The sequence below is a fragment of the Protopterus annectens genome, chromosome 4.part0 (assembly GCF_019279795.1).
Source record: "Protopterus annectens isolate FY-2018-M chromosome 4.part0, PAN1.0, whole genome shotgun sequence".
NCBI classification, from domain to species: Eukaryota; Metazoa; Chordata; order Ceratodontiformes; family Protopteridae; genus Protopterus; species Protopterus annectens.
The window spans coordinates 369168560-369189461 of NC_056733.1; positions in this window are offsets into that span (position 1 = coordinate 369168560).

Consider the following 20902-nt stretch of genomic DNA (forward strand, 5'->3'; position numbering starts at 1 on the left):
AGCTGCAGGTGTCTGTTCTGCGAACCGCAGAGCCTATGCCGATAGGCTGGTGGGGTTGCGCCACCAGGCAGGTCAGTAATCCACTACTAGTAACTGTAAAGATATATAAATGTATGACAGTCAGCAAAAGAGTGCAGTGTAGCCAGGAAGGAATTAAATCTGCAAGTAACAGTGTGAAAGTGTATGCAAGTATTGCCTGATTACAACAGTTCCCAACCTGTAAGTGTAAACTAAACATGAAACTGTCCAACATATATTTTGAAATAAAACTGCCCTGCCTGTAAGAAAATAGTACACAACCTGCAGCAGCATGTAAAGTAGAGCTGCAGAAGAGGATGAAATCACATGTGTGAAATATATCCCTGTGGAAATACTGAAACATGACAGAAGTGAGACTGCTGGAAAGAACTGTAATAACTACTGTTAAAACATGTCAATAAAGCCTAGAAGTACCAGTCTGAATAGTAACATGAAAGCAAGTGAAAGAGTGTGAGAAAGTGTCAGGAATACAGCAATACAGTAGTAATAACCCCTGAATAAACTATACTGCAGTTAGGACAGAATTAAATGCATGTGAGACTCAGAACCAAACAGCAAAATCTGTTCAAAGTGTTGCTGCATGTGGAATGTGTACACCAAAATCTGGATATGTTGCTCCCAGTCTGAAATACGCAGATAGGATGATTGTCTGATATACCAAACATCCACACTTGTCTACAAGTATATAAAGCAAAAGTAACAGGATGATGTATCTGAACAAAGCTTGATATGAATGTGTATGAACAGCAAGAAAATGTAGATTGATGTTGCAGTAACAGTCCCATCTGCAAGGTTAAGTAGTTAACATATAGGACACTGTAGTTAGAACAGTAGTGTGTATATAACTGTAGCTATTAGAAATGTACAGCATATGTATTTGTATTCAAGGTGTTAATATTACTTTATTTACCCCACCCTCTAACCACCTATAACCCATTCCACGTGAAAATGGTATGTGCAATCACAATTAACACCCCTGGACGTCTGTCCTGTTGGGTCATATATATTTGCAAGTCTGTTGATGCATCCGCCCTGTTCATACATCCACACCTGATGGCCTGTTGCCATCAATCAACCCTGCATGTTGTTGGACTGTGTATTACTGTTCAAATTATGCATGTGTTATGCACGCTGTTCAATGGTGTGAATATCTGGGTGTTTGGTTAATGGGAATACTAATGCATGCTGTTACAACTAACTGTGAATGGTATTATATGTCACTAACCCAAACTGTCATGACATAATGCAAAACATAGAACGACAGGGAAGGCGGGTTCCGGCGGACCCACCTCTCCCACCTCAGCTGGCGAGTGCACCTGGCACTAGTGCCGAGTCCGGACCCTCCTCCGGTGGCCCTGTGCCACCTGCGGGTGGAAGCGCTGCAGGGGACGGGGCTCACCTCCCCTCTGCAAGTGTGGCCGGAGGAGATCCACCACTCACCCTCCGTAGTGTCCGGACTGTGGTGCATAGGGAGATTCGGGACTCTGTCCTTGAGCCCCTACACCAGCTCGAGGCACGGGTGGCGCAACTAACGGGCTTGACCATTGCCCCGCCTACACAGCCCCCAGCACAGCCCCATCCTGGGCAGTGAAGGGACAGTGGCAACTGCCTATGGGTGGGGATATCAGTTCCACTGTTGCCATCTGTGGGCTCATGGGCTCTGGATATCCAAACCTCCGTCCCCGTCATTTGTGTAACCCCCCCACACATGTCATACACCGCCCCTGTATGCGTCTTGTTTGTCTTGTCTGTTTACCTACCCAGCCTACCTCCCCATCTGAACCAACTTCCTTCACCTGACATACCACTCTTACCTGAAAAAAAAAAAAAAAGGCACTCTGTACCCACAAAAAAATTACGCCCCATACATAGCTGCCCATTCCGCACACATGTCCACTGGACATGGACCCTATCAATTACAATTGGCTGTACAACAAGTATTATTGTTGTCCTGACACCTCTCCCAGGGGTGGAAGGTTTCAAATGTCACACCAAATTACATACATATGCACAGCTGTTGCTGCTGAAGAAATGGGCAGCTATGGGCCTTACCTACATCCCTCCTGCACATCCCAAGCTTGTTTCCCTACTGTCTTACCCTCTTTGTGACCCCTTTTTCACCACTTTCCTGTCTCCCCATTTCTTTTCTTTCAAAGAAAATAGCTGGTGTGCACCAGAGTAAGCACCATTAAGCAGTTGTAAGCGGTGTGCGGAGCTAACCGCCAGTGCGCATCGTGAGCATCCGCGCAAACCAGCGCTAGCCCGGTTACAACTGCTTAAAAGTGCCTTAGTCACTGTGATTGACAGGTCCTGTACTCAGTTCAAAAGAAAAATAAACTCCCACTGTCAGTCCCGAACCCAGGACCTTGGAAACACTAGTCTGTACAACCTACCACTAAGCCATGACTCTCATACAAACATATTGTGCTAAAATAAATATAACCTGTAAAAGTAGGGATGAATGTAAAGTGAATATAGGATGTGTAGTACACAAAGCATGTAACTTAAAATAAATGTCAAAAACAATGGATATCCATAATAGTAGTGTGTGAAAATAAACAGCCATGCTAGTTGGCAGCATGTAGATAATAAGGTCAGTTAAAGTACATAGATATATGTATGCATATGTACACATATATATATATATATATATATATATATATATATATATATATATATATATATATATATATATATATATATGACTATATATACTTGTAGGAGTCAATGTGCATACACACTTGCTACAGGGAACATGAAAGAGGAATGGAGAAATGTGAATATACAACACAGCCTGAAGCAGGAGAGAGATACTAACCTTTACACTCACAGAACACTGTCCACAGCATACCAGCATGGTCCCGCCCACACAATGTGAAAGGGCAACGCCTATCACACATACCCTTTTATAGCAGTGATCTGAAATCACAGTGAGAACTGCAATCAGTACACAACTGGCTGTATGCAATTAGCAAATGCTGGCCTCCAATTGGTGCAGAGGCCATCACATGGACCTATGCAGATACCTACAAAAGCATCCAGTGCTAACACTCCCAACATGCAATAAGTTAATTGCATTGTCTGTAAGCAGACAGAGGGAGGCTAAGAAGTTGAAGAGAAAGAGAGAGAGAGAGAGAGAGAGAGAGAGAGAGAGATCACACAAAAAAAAAACTGTGACCCTCTCTATCCTAAAGCTGTCAGCACTGAGAGTGATAGCAGCAGCAAGCAGAAGCTGTGGAACACAACCAGCTGCGACAAACAGAGGTAATGCAAGGTAGCAGGTTAACAGTGTGCATACTGTCAACCCTCCAAATGTGTCATAGGTCTGTATCTATAGGTATGTCCATGTGATATGTTGTGTGTATGTACTTCCAACAAAAGGGGATGACCACACATCACATGTCAAGCAGTGATAGGCCAGGATCCTGGCAGCATATGTGTGTTGGGCTAGCAATGGCTGTAGTGACCGCTTTGACATGTCAGCCAGGCCCACATGTCAGGATCAGCCCATCCCAAAGGCACACTGGCTGGGAACAAGTGTCTGCAGGTACCTGATGTCACTGCACATGCATCCCCTACTGCATTAACCCATAGCATAGCAGACCAGGCCCATTATGCATATGATGTGGTAATCCCCAGGGTCAGTTGAGGTGCCCCACTAGTGTTGTGGGACCACCGTTGCTGCATGCCACTGTCCAGGTACATATCCTGTAGCACGGCCCAGATAAACTATCAGTGTTACATGCGGTGGTATGTCCCCTCAGAGTTCTGGTAGCACACCACCAGGGGGACCACGAGGTCACAGGGATGCTGTGTGTTCCGCTCTGCTGAGGGCGGCCCCCACCTGGACATGTGCGATGTTAGTGATGTTACATGCATCTGTGATAAATATCCAAAAGGTGAGGGAGAGGGAGGGGGGATATGTGCACCACACATGTCTGCAGGAATGTAGCCAATATGCATGTGTCAGGTGAATGTTAAGTAGGTGTGGACTAACACAGAGCATATCTGAGGCATGTGGTCCGTATGTGTAACATAACTGAAGAAGGCCCCGTGGTCATCCACAGTGTTCTTGTCTATCACCCTCCCAGAGTAGACTGTGGCTGTTGTTATGACGGACTGTAGCATAGTACCAGTGCTGACCACAGATGCCTACCCTCAATGTGAATGTGCACTGTCCTGCAGTAACCTCCTGCTATTGTTAGACAGTCTGCCTCTGTCTGGGGTCCACTGGACAGGATGCCTAACTGTTGTGCATAGGGTCTGGGGTAGACATGTGTGTGCAAGTGCCATGCAATCTGCAGCATGTATGTGGTAAGCATTTGCAAAGGGGCCAGCAGTGTGGCTTGTGGCTTCTACTGGCACAGTGTGCTGCATGGATACCATCCCAGTCCCAGCAAGTGAATAACTGTCTAACCACATACATATCAATGTAGTCCACTGTACTGGTGGGGGTGGTGGGATATGTATATCCAGGCCGAGTAACGTATGTCTACATCAGAGTGGTGGACGGTGTCCCACATACAGTACCTTGGACTGGACCCCCAGAGTGAGGTTGTGCATGGCACCTGTCAGTGTGTGCTGAACGATGGGGCATGCTACTACGTAGTGTGGAATGTGGCAGGTATTGTTGCACAGGTGTTCGCTGAGCACTGATATCTGGCCATGCACCCGTGTATCCACCATGACACACACACATGCAACATATGGGAGTAGTAGTATATCACTACACATGCATATCATGTATAGTATGTGTGCCATACATTGCTGTCATCGTCCGCTGATATCCTGTCTGTGTTCTCTTCCAGGGAGATGGCGCGACAGCGTAACCCCGCCTACTCTGTTGCGGAGGATGAGGAGATCCACCAGAGCCTGGTGCGGGAGTATGACATCCTGTTTTCCCGCACCAGTCAGAACCAGCAGGAGAGGGCCGCACTGTGGCAAGACCTGGTCCGTAGGGTAAATGAAATTGGCATGCATAACAGGACATATGAGCAGGTACGACATCACTGCAGTGATTTAATACAAACTGTCCGACAGCGTGCAGCAGATATCCACAGGCAACAGGTCGCCACAGGAGGTGGGGTGGCCACACATCCCCCCCTCACCAGACTGGAGGGGCTACTCCTAAGTGTTGTGGCTCCAGCCCCGGAACAACAACAGCAGTACACCTGCATTATGATGGAGGCTGGTTCCACACAGCAGCACGACATGGAGCGTGCAGGTAAATGCCATATGTACACCTGACTGTTCTGTACACTGGAACATATGCAATATCAATGGGACAGATGTGCCCACTAACATTAATCTCATCATTTCTGCAGGTCCCTCCAGGGTTACAGAGAGACAGGCCATCCATGCTGGTGAGTGTGTTTAACATAACCTATAATAGTCCTGATAATGCTAGTAACAGTAGTGTAACTCAGTACTGCTCTGTGTGTATACTGCAGGGCGTGCATGTGTGCATGTGTGCAGGTGTGCAGGTGTGTCAGTACCCATGTGTGCATGTGTGCCTGCGTCCAGTTGTGCATGTGTGCCTGTGTCCACGTGTGCATGTGTGCATGTGTGCCTGTGTCCATGTGTGCATGTGTGCATGTGTCCATGTGTGCATGTGTGCCTGTGTCCACGTGTGCATGTGTGCATGTGTGCATGTGTCCATGTGTGCATGTGTGCATGTGGACATGTGTCCATGTGTACACGTGACCATGTGTGCATGTGTGCATGTGAACATGTGTGCATGTGTGCATGTGTGCATGTGTGCATGTGTCCATGTGTGCATGTGTCCACGTGTGCATGTGTGCATGTGTGCATGTGTCCATGTGTGCATGTGTGCATGTGTGCATGTGTGCCTGCGTGCATGTGTCCAGGTGTGCATGTGTGTATGAGTGCATCACTGGTAACAATGTCTGGAGAATGTAAACTGTGTTTCCTGTCTTCATCCCACAGGTTCTGGGGCTGCTCTGGTGACCTGCAGCAGGGAACCTGAAACCTGTGCCACGGCTACTGGTGATGATGATATATGTGTAATGGTACAGGAAGGTGTGTCAGGGTCTGCCATTGGTCAGCCAATTGACAGTACACAGCTGTCAACCCCATCATTGCGCACAGTCATCCTGCCTATACATCCTATGTCACCACTGTCCCTAGGTGATGGACAGGATACAGCGGGCATAGACCAGGGTAATGTGGTACCTGTGGCACATGCGTCCCCACACAGCAGCCATGGGCAGGGTCCTCCAATGGTACCACACAGACAGTTGCCCATGGGTTCTCGTGGAGCATCCCTGGGCGTACTGCCCCTGGCCGACGTGCCCAAAGAGGTCTGTCAACCTCAGCGATGTTTCGGACTGTCATGCAGGCTCAGTCACGTATGGAAAGGTACACCAGACAGGGTCTGAGGGAGCTCAGAGCATGCCGCACAGCCATGATGGACAGTATGCGTGACATTGCGGATGCTATCCGTAACTTCACCGATGTCATAGACAGACGTTGTGGGGACATATTACAGCAGTTCCACAACCAGATGTCCATGAGCCAGGGCAATGGTGGGCGTCTGCGGAGTCGACGTGGCCATATGCCAGCAGCCGCAGCAGCTGGCAGTCGGCGCGGACGGCAACAGGCTCGCACACGCCCCCATAGTGCCAGCAGCAGCCCCAGCAATGCTGGGTCTGTGCTGTCATCGGAACGCCCCAGGAGACCACATGCACGTGGCTCTGGACAGTCCCAACAGGGACATGTGTCCAGTCAACACACACCCGCTTCTGATGACAGTACCCAGTCAGGCGTTGTACTGGATACGGTCCGTAGCACCCCTGCCAGGCACAAATACCGTGTCCGTGCACGCAGACACTGATCTGTATGGCCTGCCAGGTGCAGTCTGTGGCTGTCCACAAACCCCTGTATATGGCAGCCATGAGGTGGAACTGTGTGCGTGCATACACACATGCGGAATGTTAACACCTAGGGCAACCACATACACGCACACACTGCAGCAACACTGGCCCACCCTGTACTGCTGCCCCTCACCAACACACATACACACACATGTCAATTGGTGGTATCAGTGGCTGACTCAGGCATACCTAATCCACACCCTGTGCATATGATGACACTGTGCCACCTCCTGCAATCTCCAACATCAGTGCGGGAACAGGTAAACACGTTGCTGATGCACAGGGTGACTACATAGACGTGTATTAGTAGTATCATGTTGGTGACAGTACAGTGTGCTGCTATGACTGTGTGTGTACCCCAGCATGCCTGCTGTAGTAACTGTATGAATGTCCTGAATTGTTATCTGCACCCATAGTACATACCAAAGCATAACAGATGCACATAATTGCATGCCGGTGGTAAGGTTGTCAACAGATAGCCGCATACATGGGTAGCACAGAGGGAAAGCTAACGCAAGTAGTGATATGCAATGGTGGACATGTACAGTAATGGTGTCAAGATGCCCACAACAACTATGCCATGTGTATGTTCACGCATCTAGATATGTGTGCAGTACCAATGTTGTCCAGACCACAAATAAGTATGACATAATATCGGTTCCACCATGGCCATCTGTGCTGCGAATTCCTGGGTACATGTTGACAGTGCCTACATATATGCATTGTGAATTACTGTTATTGTTACCCCTTCTTTGTTGTATGATGCAGTACTTCCAGCCCTGTGTACTGTAGCCTTGTTTGCATGCATGTTTGCCTGGGGTCCCCTGGAACACTGCTTACACCTGCAATGCAGGGTTACAGTGCTTTTGTAGACTGCTAGTGACATCTGCATAGCGTACCATATGTATGTCAACCTCACACATGACAGAACGTCACTGTCTGTCCTGTACGCATGTAAGTAGCCTGTGACACATTGCACACGTCTTACCCGGCATATACCCACGTGTGCAGTCATATATGTCAGTGCTATGGAACAGAGGCAGTCCACACACACATACACACCTTCAGTATGTTGTTCCCCATTGGCCCTATGTGTTGGTACACACCATGGCAATCACACTACTAGGGTGGCATGTCCAAAGGTAACAGAGTTAAAGCCTTCCTAGCCCCTCCAGCTAAAGGTGCCATAGCTCGCTCACACCTTGTTGCAGCCCTTCTGTATGCATCCCCTCTACTCTCACATATGAACAAGACTGTCCTTAACAAGCACTGGATTTGCTACATCCACATTGCCAGGTTTGCCACTGGCCCGCCTGTTAGGACACATCATTGCATCAATCTAAATCAGCTTGGTTGGCTATCAATACCCAGCCTAATACAGTATAACCAACTGATTATGGCCTATAAAATCCTGTATAGTCCAGACAATACTCCTGCACTTAAATTACAATCACCCCCTATAACAATCCTAGACCGCTTCGATCCTCTAACATTGTACTACTTCGAACTAGCGAGTCTATTAACACAGCTGGTGATTCTCTCTTTGCAAATCCTGTACGTAGATCCTGGAACCCACTTCCAGCTGATATTACCCTAATGTCCACCTTAGGTCATTTAACAGTAGACCCAAACAACATTTGTCATGTAACTGGCTATGTCAGTGTATCAGGCCTGGCTAGCTCAGATGTGTAACCTGTGTGAACCACTGTACTGTGTAAATACAATTTAATCCTGGCTTGTGCTCAGGTCTAACATTAACCTGTGGAACATGTTGGACCTGCTTACTTATGTAATCTCTGTAAATAATCTGTTTGTACTATGTCATGCTAGTATTCTGTAATGCTGTATCTGCTACCCTCGTAGCCTGTCTCCACGGGCCTACCCTGGGAATGGACATGCATCCAGTTGGGCTATCCCTGTCAACATATGTAGGAAAAATAAATAAAGCAATACATGATATTACAGTGACGACAATACCAGTCAGACATTGACACACACTGACAGCATGCTGAACACACTGGGGCATACGTGGGGACTCAGACTAGCAGCCTGCCTGTGCATCACACACCTCCGCAGCTGGCACACAGGCATATGTTCCGTCAGAACAGAGCACATGCCACACATGGCACGCACATCCCCTGTGCCACACACCCACAGCCTGTAGGGCTACACAACACACCTGCTACAGACGTGTCAGGTACCTGTCATGTGTGCTGCACTGGTGTCCCGCTCAACAGGCTGTATCTGGTGAAGGGCACGGTGATATGACTCAGGGGCACTATGGTCCACCACAGCACACATGCATACAGGTCAGACAGAGGCATGGACAGATATGACTCACTCATTGACCATGCCAGTGTGGCTGCCTGGGACATACCTCCCTGGATTACATGATAGGGAACATAGAATGGATCTCTCAGCATGTGGCACAGGCCAGTATGAGCCTGATGTTGGTTGCCAACATACTCTCCCCAGGTATTCTACCACTATATGTGGGAAGGCTGTTGTATGTCTACATTATGCTCAGTCTCCACTGTCATTCATAGGGTATCCACTGGCTGTCAACGTCTGCTTACATGCTAGGGAAGCCACATTGATGTTCACGGGTCATCTTGCACGTGACACACATGGCCCGATGTATACTGGCATGGCTCCTTGGTACACACATACTGCCTTATGCTGCAGGACATGGTTTACATAGCGACCTCCGTGGGTATCACACAGGTTAGGACACTGACAGTGCTGCTACACAACTACAGCAGTGTACACCGGAGGATGCATGCACCGGACACTGCCCTCAGCACGGTGAACTGCAGTGTCTGTGCAGTACCAGATGCATGATTCATGCCTCACAGGTGTTACCCATCACTGACAGGTTATGCCCCTTACCATGCCTGTCATCCCCTACACATGTAACACACATGGATAGGGGTGTGGTATCCCAAGTTAACACAGATACACACACCTCCAGGTTGTTGGCACAGCACAAACCATCAGGGCCTACTCAGGTGCAGCTGACAGTGTGTCAGACTGCCATCTGGTTCATAGCATGGCACACACAACCCTCACATACACAGGAAGACCACCTATCCTCCATAACAACACCGGCAATATGACAGTCCCATGAACTGTGTTTATAAGGCCATACTGCATCCAGCCGAACATTGTGTGTGAGCATTACTGTAGCTACAACACTCTAGCTGAAGAGTTCACAGCATGTGGTCACCGACATGCAGTGGAATGACATGTTACCACTACCACAACAGGTGGGAACATACAGCACCTGTACATTGACTACATGTACACTATATGGGCCAGACCAGATGTGTATCCCTTGCTGTAGGTCTTTCACCATAGACACCCACACTGTATAGGGACATACCACGCGGACCCTGCACACTAGGACACACAGTCATATTGGTATACATTGCTAATACCATTTATCCACACAAAGCATGTGTCAGACATGGTAACTACTGCAGGTCACAGGTATTTCTGTGTATGTGTCACACACATACATCATGTGTGCAATGTCATTGCTGGGTTAGGCGATGGCATGCATTGGTATGTACAAACACCCGCACAAGGTCATACTGTGTGACACAACCACACGTGATAGTTGTGGGTTACCCAAACATGCCTATCTGTACTCTGACGATGGTAATAGACACAGTAGCAGAGCACACTATTGGCATTACTAGCCAACCAGCCCTGTCTGGCTGTGCTGATAGTGTGGTGACATCCCCTGTGTTTACTGGTGGGGTATGCAGCATCTGGTGTATAGTAGTATTTGCCAAAAGGATCTGTTCCCTCACACTTGCATTTACACACACCCTACTACCCCCACACACATGCAAACTTGCCATATGCAGGATTCATTCCCCTACCTACCTATGTCATGACACGTGAGAGGGACGCATTAGCAAAGCGCACTGTTCGGTTTACTAGATAGTTCCTCGTCTCTGGCTATACTTAGAGGGTGCTGACAACATCAGTACTTTGAAAGGGTAATGTGCATCAACTAGTGTGATCTCCTGATTGCCAAAACTAACATGTTTTTCAGACGGAAATGCACACACACAAACTCCCCACATCCAAACACACACACATGCCATTTACAGGTTTCAAATTCCTACCTAACTACATTACGATACTCGGGAGAGACGCATTAGCAGAGTGCGCTATTCACATTACTGGGAGGCTTCCCTTCCCCTGCTGTACTTATAGGGTGCTGACATCATCTGTGCTAAGAAAGGGGCATCTGCATCCTGTAGTGTGTTCTCCCAGTTGGCAAAAGGAATGTTTTTCTCATATATATCTGCATACACACAATAACCCCCCCCATCCAAACACACACACTTGGCATCTGCAAGATTCAAACCACTATCTAATTATGCTATGACACAGGAAACGGATGCATTAGCAGAGTGTGCTATTCACATTACTGGTAGGTTTTTTTCTCCTGCTGTACTTATTGGGTGCTGACATCATCGGTGTTTAGAAAGGGAATGTACATCCTGTAGTGTGTTTTCCTATTTGCCAAAAGGGACATTTCCCTCACACACACAAAGCCCCCTCAGACAAACACACACACTTGCCATTTACAGGATTCAAACCCCTATCTAACTATGCTATGACACTTGAGACAGACGCATTAGCAGAGCGTGCTATTCGCATTACTGGGAGGTTTCTTTTCTCCTGCTGTACTTATTGGGTGCTGACATCATTGGTGTTTAGAAAGGGAATGTGCATCCTGTAGTGTGTTTTCCAATTTGCCAAAAGTGACATTTCCCTCACACACACAAACCCCCCTCAGTCAAGCACACACACTTGCTATTCACAGGATTCAAACCCCTACTTAACTATGTTATGACACTTGAGACAGACGCATTAGCAGAGAGCGCTATTCGCATTACTGGGATGTTTCTTTTCTCATGCTGTACTTATTGGGTGCTGACATCATTGGTGTTTAGAAAGGGAATGTGCATCCTGTAGTGTGTTTTCCAATTTGCCAAAAGTGACATTTCCTTCACACACACAAACCCCCCTTAGACAAACACACACACTTGCCATTCACAGGATTCAAACCCCTACCTAACTATGTTATGACACTTGAGACAGACGCATTAGCAGAGCACGCTATTCGCATTACTGGGAGGTTTCTTTTCTCATGCTGTACTTATTGGGTGCTGACATCATTGGTGTTTAGAAAGGGAATGTGCATCCTGTAGTGTGTTTTCCAATTTGCCAAAAGTGACATTTCCCTCACACACACAAACCCCCCTCAGACAAACACACACACTTGCCATTCACAGGATTCAAACCCCTACCTAACTATGTTATGACACTTGAGACAGACGCATTAGCAGAGCACGCTATTCGCATTACTGGGAGGTTTCTTTTCTCATGCTGTACTTATTGGGTGCTGACATCATTGGTGTTTAGAAAGGGAATGTGCATCCTGTAGTGTGTTTTCCAATTTGCCAAAAGTGACATTTCCCTCACACACACAAACCCCACTCAGACAAACACACACACTTGCCATTCACAGGATTCAAACCCCTACCTAACTATGTTATGACATTTGAAACAGACGCATTAGCAGAGCGCGCTATTCGCATTACTGCGAGGTTGATTTTCTCCTGCTGTACTTATTGGGTGCTGACATCATTGGTGTTTAGAAAGGGAATGTGCATCCTGTAGTGTGTTTTCCTATTTGCCAAAAGGGACATTCCTCTACCACAGACTTACACACACACCAACCCCACTCACACACACACTGAGCATTTGAAACCCCTACCTAACCATGTTATGACACTTGAGACGGACGCATTAGCAGAGCACGCTATTCGGATTACTGGAAAGCTTCTTTTCTCCTGCTGTACTTATTGGGTGCTGACATCATTGGTGTTTAGAGAGGGAATGTGCATCCCGTAGTGTGTTTTCCTATTTGCCAGAAGGGACATTTCTCTCCCACAGACTTACACACACACCAACCCCACTCACACACACACTGAGCATTTGCAGGATTTGACACCCCTACCTAACTATGTTATGACACTTGAGACGGACGCATTAGCAGAGCACGCTATTCGGATTACTGGGGAGTTTCTTTTCTCCTGCTGTACTTAGAGGGTGCTGACATCATCTGTGTTTAGAAAGGGGACTGTGCATCCTGTGGGGAGGCAGACACCAAGCACACTCTGGCTAAGCTGTCATTCCCTAGGGCACACAGCCTAGTGTTGACCCTACACCCATATGTTTAATTGTGATATGCACATTATTTGTTGCTGATAGACTGTTTGCCCATCTTTATTGCCATAGCATTCCCTGTTTGTATGAAAAAACTTGTGCATCTGTGGAAGATGTTTGCATCTGGGAGGGATCCACTATATCACGTATGTCTCTGTAGTCATTTAGCTGTGTGCACTGGGCAGACTGCTATAATGTGGTTGGTTCCTGGAATACAACATAACAATACTAGCTATGTGTGTCCAACTGTTACACCGAGATTTGGCCTAAGTGTGTGAGCATGCCCAGTTCAGCCTTCCCATGGCATGTTGTCAATGTGTGTGAGCATGCCCAGTGTGAGCATTCCATATGTTGGACTCTGCAGCCCACCACATTTGTGGATGAGTGTGAACTTCAACAACTATCACCCGTTTATGGTTGTGTGTTGTGTGTCATGTTGTGTAGTTACGGTACAACTGCTTTGTGTGTGAACACAACAGGGTTATACTGTGCCTGCAGTGTTTGCATGGGATACTTTGCATACAGTTGTCAACATCCTTTCACACTGACCTAACACTGTAGTACTGTATAGTGTACTGGTAGTACTTTGACTGTGGTGGGCAGTATCCTAGGCTTTACTGCTATCACTGCTTTACATTTCGATAGTGGGCACAACAGCCTGGTTACGGGCCAGTTGTGTACATCTGACCATGTTGCATTCTGTTCAGATATGAACTACTTAAACCAGGCTTGTCCAACATTGGTAGTGTTTTCCACAACATAGGTGTACATTTGCAAACACTAGCGATGTGCCCTAGTCCATGTGTAATGCTATTTGGAGAGTATGTTTGTCCTTCAACACACATGTACGTGGAGTTTGCCATGACATATGTCATGGTTAGTATACTGTGCCTCTGTCTACCTGTGACATGACAGTGGTACCCAGGATAAATCTACCATCTCCCATCCACTCATCAGGGTTCCTATTGAGGAAGATTGATATGTGACTCTATGGGTAGCCTGTGCTGGGGGTGGCTTCTGTGTTATGGAGCACACAGTACAGCTTGTCCTATGTATGTGAGTGCTGGGGTTCAGGTCTCTAATGTGCATGGCTCACTGCCATTCAGATTGTACAAGGTGCAGCATGTTCAATGATGCCAGTGACACAGGCAACACATGGCATCTGTGCAAGCTCTTTGATACTCCTGATGAGGTACTGTTGGGGACTTTACAGTTGATGGAGGTGTCTGCTGAGGTACATCCCACAGGGGCTATTGTAGTCAATTGTACCGCTGATGAAGGATGACTGCAGAGCCACAATGACCTCCCCTTATCTAGATCTGACAGCCTTTGTGAGTAGGTGAGTATATGGTATGTTCCTGTAAACACTACAGCACATGTTTGTCCAATGCAGGATATCTATCACCTTGTGTCCCCAGGTCTCTCATTACATGTTACCTACATAATGGGTTCACACCTATGTGGTAATTGGTGGGCACTTACTGTATATCCACGGGGTTGACTATACACGTTTCTGCACTTAACTTGCTGACATGGCTATGGCACCAGTTGTCTGTTTCTATGTGGCCCTTTTGTGGGATGCTTGTGTCAGCTGGTGGATCATATGTGGTGAGCAGTTTGTAGTCCTCTGCAGACATGTTCGGACACAGTCCTTCCATGTTTGCCTGTACCTATGGGACATATATACCAGACGAGGGTGTTCCCAGGACAAAGCCTTGTGGGATGCCAGTTATATCTGGTTTGTAGTCTGACATGGCTGCAGCATGTCTGACCATGTCTGTTCTGTCCTTGGTCTGGTTTGCAATCCCTCTACTGACATGTGGGTTTATATTTAAGCTGGTGAGCCTATCTATAATGAACACGTAGGGTATTGTATAGAAGCCTTTGCAAGGTCCAGATACACTGTGTGGAGCACATTGCCCTCATCAATGACCTTAATGTCTGTTTCAATTGAGTCAAACATGGTTAGGGGCAGGATCTGCACTTGGGAAGGCCACACTGGGTTGGGTCCGGTGTCAGTAGGTCCCCAATATCTTTATGTCTGTGGTACATGCTGATCCTTTCCATAGCTGTGCAAACCGAGCTTCTCAGGATTCTGGGGTAGTAGTGTTCAGTGTCCATTCAGGCAACACCTTTGTTGAGAAGGACCACTGTTGTTGTACACTGCTCTTTGGGTACATATTCTGTGGTAAGGCTGACATTGAGCAGTAGTGTGGTTTGGCATTCCATTCATCTTGGAGTCCATGTTGCACTAAGCCCAGGACAACATCTCATACCATTGCTGCTGTGTGTTTTGCTTTGTAGATGTTGGCTGTTACCTCAGCATCTGCAATGTCAGGGGGCCAGCAGTCTTCTGGGATAGATATTCTGCATTCGGGAGGGGCGGTTTGCACTGCACCTGTCAGGATGTATGTGGGCAATATGTGTGTGTGTTTGTGATATTTGTGTGATTCAGGGCATATCTGTGAATTCCCAACATGGTTCCTACCTTCAGTTGTGAAAGCCTTGGGATTATCCTTAGTGTCCTGTACAATTTGTATCTTCATAGGTTCATAGGGTCATACTAGGCTATCCACCCTGGGCATTTGTTAGCCTAGCCAGAGTGTGTGTGGCTTTTGACACCCCTTGCTATGTGCATATTATGGCCATTTATGTTTTGCTTGGCTGTGCCTCTGTCTGGACATGACACAGTGAAGTCCCCAGTGTAACTCTACAATCATCCATCCACTTGGCAAGATTCCTGTTGAAGAGTGTCAGTGAGGGGCTCTGCCTAACATGGAATGGGATTCTGGTCCAGGGTGTGGGGAGCCTCTGGATTATGTATCTGTCCCACCAGCACATCCTATTTCATTATTTGTTGAGGTTGACATCTCTCCCTCTCACAGCTCCGATGGATTTGTGTTTTCTGGGGTGGAGCATGTCCATTACTCCTGTGTTGGGCATGGCCTCCTACAACAGGCATGCAATGCCTCTGTGTAGGCAGTATGTGACTGGATTCAGCTGGGGTGTCTACAGCCAGGCAGCATATGACATGTATTTGTGACCCTTTATCCTCTTGGTGAGGTACCTTTGAGGTCTTTCTAACTGCTGCAGGTGTCAGGTAAGGTACATCCCATATGAGGCATTGTACTGGATTATGGGTGTGATTGGAGAAACGTATGGGGGCACAATGACCTCTGTTGCGTAGATGTGACTCCTTTCCTGCTACGGTGTCAAATGTAGAAAGTCTTCCTAGCCACATTGGCAATGTGGGTGTCACATAACAGGTTACTGTCCACTTGTGTCCCTAGGTCCCTGGTTACTCTTTCTATACATACTGGTTTACCACCTATGTGGTAATTAGTGGTACCTTGTTTGTTATTTGGTGGGACATTCATACTGCCCATTGTCTTCAGGACAGCTGGGTGGGGTTATTGTGTGTGAGAGTGTGGTCTGTAGCATGCTACAGACTGCACAGCAGTCTTGCCTACAGTTAGTTGCACATGTGTGAACTCCAATGCCTTGTGCATTGTCAGTTACCTGGACGTATGGGTGTCTGTGCTGACTACGGATACTCACCCTCCTTTTATGTTTCGTTCCAGGTTTGGGGGCCATGACACATGATACATGGTATAACCTGGTAGTGCTGGTGTGCTGTCAGGAGGCTTGCAGCAGGTTTCTGTCACTGCACAGACATGGATGTTCTCCATTCTGGGGATGGCCTCGGGAGCTTGCATATTGGGGTGTACACATCTGGCATTGGTCAGCATTTCCCTTATGTTTCTTCCCACTTATGTTTTCTAGGGTGGTGGGTCAGTCTTTTCAGCCTTGCCTACAAAAGGCTCTATGGAGGTGGCAAAGGCCTTATCCAATATTCAGACGCCCAGGGGTAACAGGTGCAGGCCATCCCAAGGACAGCTGCGTGGCTTGTCAAGCATGACATCCCAAGCGGACAAACATTGCATCCCCTTGGAATAACACCAGTAAGTGTGCCACTTGCTATGACTGATCATTCCATGTTTGTACTGTGGCATTACTCTTGGTAAGGGTAGGATGCTGTGAACGGTGAGTGTCATACTGGCCTGGACTACATAATCAGATAGCTCATCTATGTCTCTTTTCATGTAGTCTAGGGCGGTACATCTCAGGTCATTCACACCAGCATGGACTATGACTGCATCATATTTCTACTTGCTTTGGAGTGACCTACATACTTCTGTTATGTGGCATATTGTGGCAGCCTACAGGCAGCTTACTGTACCCTGTTCCTTGTTCAGTCTGGTGTGCGGGACAGCAGTGTGTCTGACTATGGAGTCACCTATTACAACTGTATCAGGCATGCTGTTTCTCCTTCTGGCCTGTGACTGTTTGGCACACCAGCTTTGTGTGCTATGTGTTGCATGTGCTATGTTTGGAGGCTGTTTGATTGGGTGTCTGCTTTAGAGGCCTCTGTTGGTGTGCTGTGTTTGTAATTTGTGCCTCCGGGAATGTTTGTCTGTGTTTATGTGTTTGGTTTGCAGTTGTGATAGGTCTATGTGGGACTGTGTTTGTGGTGTGTGTGGTTACCTTCTCCTACTGACTTGTTTTGGGAGTACTGAGTTGAGGGAGCTCAGCCTCCAGTTTGGATGGATGGTTGCATCTCTCACATATGTTTGTATTTCTTGGGTGGTGTTGGGGGTTGTCTGTGTACTTGGGGCAGGTGTGACATTGCCTCAGGATTCACAGATTCCACTTGTTGTGGCTGGCCTTAGTGGATTGCATGTGTGGACAGATTTTATTGCCATACTACTGATCAGTGATTACTTCATTGTTCATGTTTGCTCTATCATGTAGTAGCTTCCTCATTCTCTTGCATGTTTTCGTTATGGCTGGTGTCCACCATGCCAGATTTAGGCACTGTGTCTTGTTTTAATTTAGGACTGCATAATCCAAGCATTCCTGGCAGTGTTCATGGAATGGCTGTATTACAGGTTCTGAGGTGTGGCCCATATTTTCCACCTGCACGGGACCTTTAATGGATTCCACATCAATTTGGAGGAGTGCAGATATTGCTTAACACATGTTTTCCACTGTGGTTTCCCGGCCAGGGACTGTGGTCAGGATTTGTATATCCAGTGTGATTACTCTATGGTCTGGTTTTACCAGTGAGCAATACACTTCTCATCTTGACATCCAGTACCCATGTTGCTGATTATCACATCCAGTATGCTTACCCCTCTTGTGGGAGTGGTACGTTGTTCCTGGGCCTTTTGGTTTGTGGATTCTATGAACCTTTGTCCGACACTGTTGGAGCTAGTATAATGCTCCCAGTCTTTGTCTGGGTATTTGCAGTCACCCAATATAATGTGGGTTTGAGGACTTGATATATTCATGTATTCCAGCATAGGCCGGATGCAGTTCCTGGTGTTGGGACAGTTGTCTGTAGCAGGCTATACACTGGGGGGCAGTTGTAGCCACTGTTACTTGAGCATGGCTAGTCCATGCTGCTTTTTGTTGTGGTACCGACATGGGGGTGTGGTTATCCTTGAGAATTCTTGCTAGTCACCATCATTTTGTAGCTTGGTCCAAGTTCTGAGGCTGTACAGCACAGTATGAGGTGTAACCTGGTAGTGTTAGGGTGCTGTTGTGAGCCTTGCCTCAGTTTTCTGTTACACCACAGTTATCAACATTCACCATACTGGGTGTGTTTAGACTGCATGCATCTTGCTGATTCAACTTATCCCTTATCTTATTCTTATCCCTTCTGGTACCTCTGGAGATAGGTTTGTGTTTTGAGCCATACCTATTCAGGGCGCACTGTGGGTGACAACAGCCTTTGCCAGTATCCATACGGCCTGCACTGATAGGTGCACACCAGTCCTGGCAGGTGGTGCATCTTGTTATGCTCAGCATGTCATCCCAGACTGGCACACATTGGGTCCCCTTCGGATAACTGCGATACTTCAGGCAATTGTTGCACTTGGTCATCTCGTTGTCATGTTGTGGCATGATACTTGGTGAGGGTAGGATGTTAGTCAGAGTCCTCAGGTGTGCATATGGTACTTGGTGTTACATTACTTAACACATAGCATTCATGCCTCAGGTGGTGCAGCAGGGCTGCCTCTGTCGGATGCGCATATTACACTTCCCTGTACATGTTTGAGAGCAGGTTGTGTCACGTTAGGCATCCATTTTACTATATGAGTGAGTCAGAGAGGGGTATCATTCCCAGGGTTCCTACTGAGTCAGTGTATCTGCTATGCGTTGCCTCTTTGCCAAGGCCAGGGCATACTGGGCACGCCTCCTTCTGCCTACTGGGGCAGGCTCAGGTTGTTCCTCCTCCGAGTCACGCTCTGCCTGTGATGGCCTTGGCAATGGTGGGGGCTGTTTGTCCCTGCCCTATGCTGGTCCTGCTGCAGCTGTTTTCGCAGGATCATATTATGTAGCATGGCACATACCATGACAATTTGGGTACATGTAGTTGGTGTGTACTGCAAGGCTCCACCAGATGTGTCCAGACACCGGAACCATGACTTGAGCAGCCCAAACACACGCTCTATCACATTACGTGTTTGTGCGTGTGCCTCATTATGGCGTTCCTGTTCAGGTGTTTGTGCGTTTCTGATGGGTGTCATCAGCCACGGCTCCAGTGCATAACCTGCATCCCCCACTAGGTGTCCATGTGGGATGTCCCCATTGGCAAATGTCTGGTACAGCTGTCAAATGCCAGATGTGGGAATCGTGATAACTCCCAGGGCAGCCAGCACACACATTCATTATTATTCCCTGGGCATCACACACGACCTGGCAGTTGATGGAGGGAAGCCCTTGCGGTTTATGTAGGCCCTACCCCGCCTCCTGCTGGTGCTTTGATGCGTATGTGCGTGCAGTCTATAGCACCCAGTACCTCAGGGTATTCCGCTATTTGCTGGAAGAGACGATATTGCTGGCCAATACCTCACGGGCATTGGGGAAATATACATGATCACCGACATGTGCTGACATGGCATCCAGGAACTGGTGTAGTACCCTGGAGGCTGATGCCTGTGATATCCCCATCATATCGCCAGTTGGTCTCTGGAAGGTACCTGTTGCTAGTATTCTTAGGCCAACACATACCTTGGTTTCCACTGGGATGGGTTCCCTCTGTTGGTTCTGTGTGTGAGGCGTGGCCTGCACAGCTCAACAATCTGCTGCAGGAGCTCTCTGTCCACTCTATAGCGCTCTACAATCTCCAGCTCATGTAACCCGTGGTAGGTGACCCTGGGCCTGTACACTCTTCTCCGTCTCCTCACTGTGGGTTGTCTGGCACCTTCTGCATTGTCACCACCCTCAGCAAGTCGCCTATGTCTCATTATGACAGCTATGGCAGCCCCTAGCATTTCTGCTCTGAGTTCAGCTTTTCAGTTTTCACTTCTATTAGCTTACTCCTGTCTTGCAGTGTCTCTTAATGAGAACATCCTGCACTACTGTTTGCAGAGTTTTAAGTGCTGGGCTGGGCTACTATTCTGCCTGTGTAATTGCCTGCTTCTAATTATTTTCACCTGCTAGCTTCAGCAGTTATCCCTGCTAGCTTCCTATTAATTCTGTTGCTTCCTTTTTCCTCTCTGTTTCCTCAGGGGGAGCAGGTTGCATACTATGTGAAACACGCTCACAGTGGCTTACACACGCACACATGCTTAAACGGTTAAGGATCTTCTTATTCAGGTTTACACGCTGCGTACACCCGCGCAAACACTGTTACACGCCTGCCAACAGCC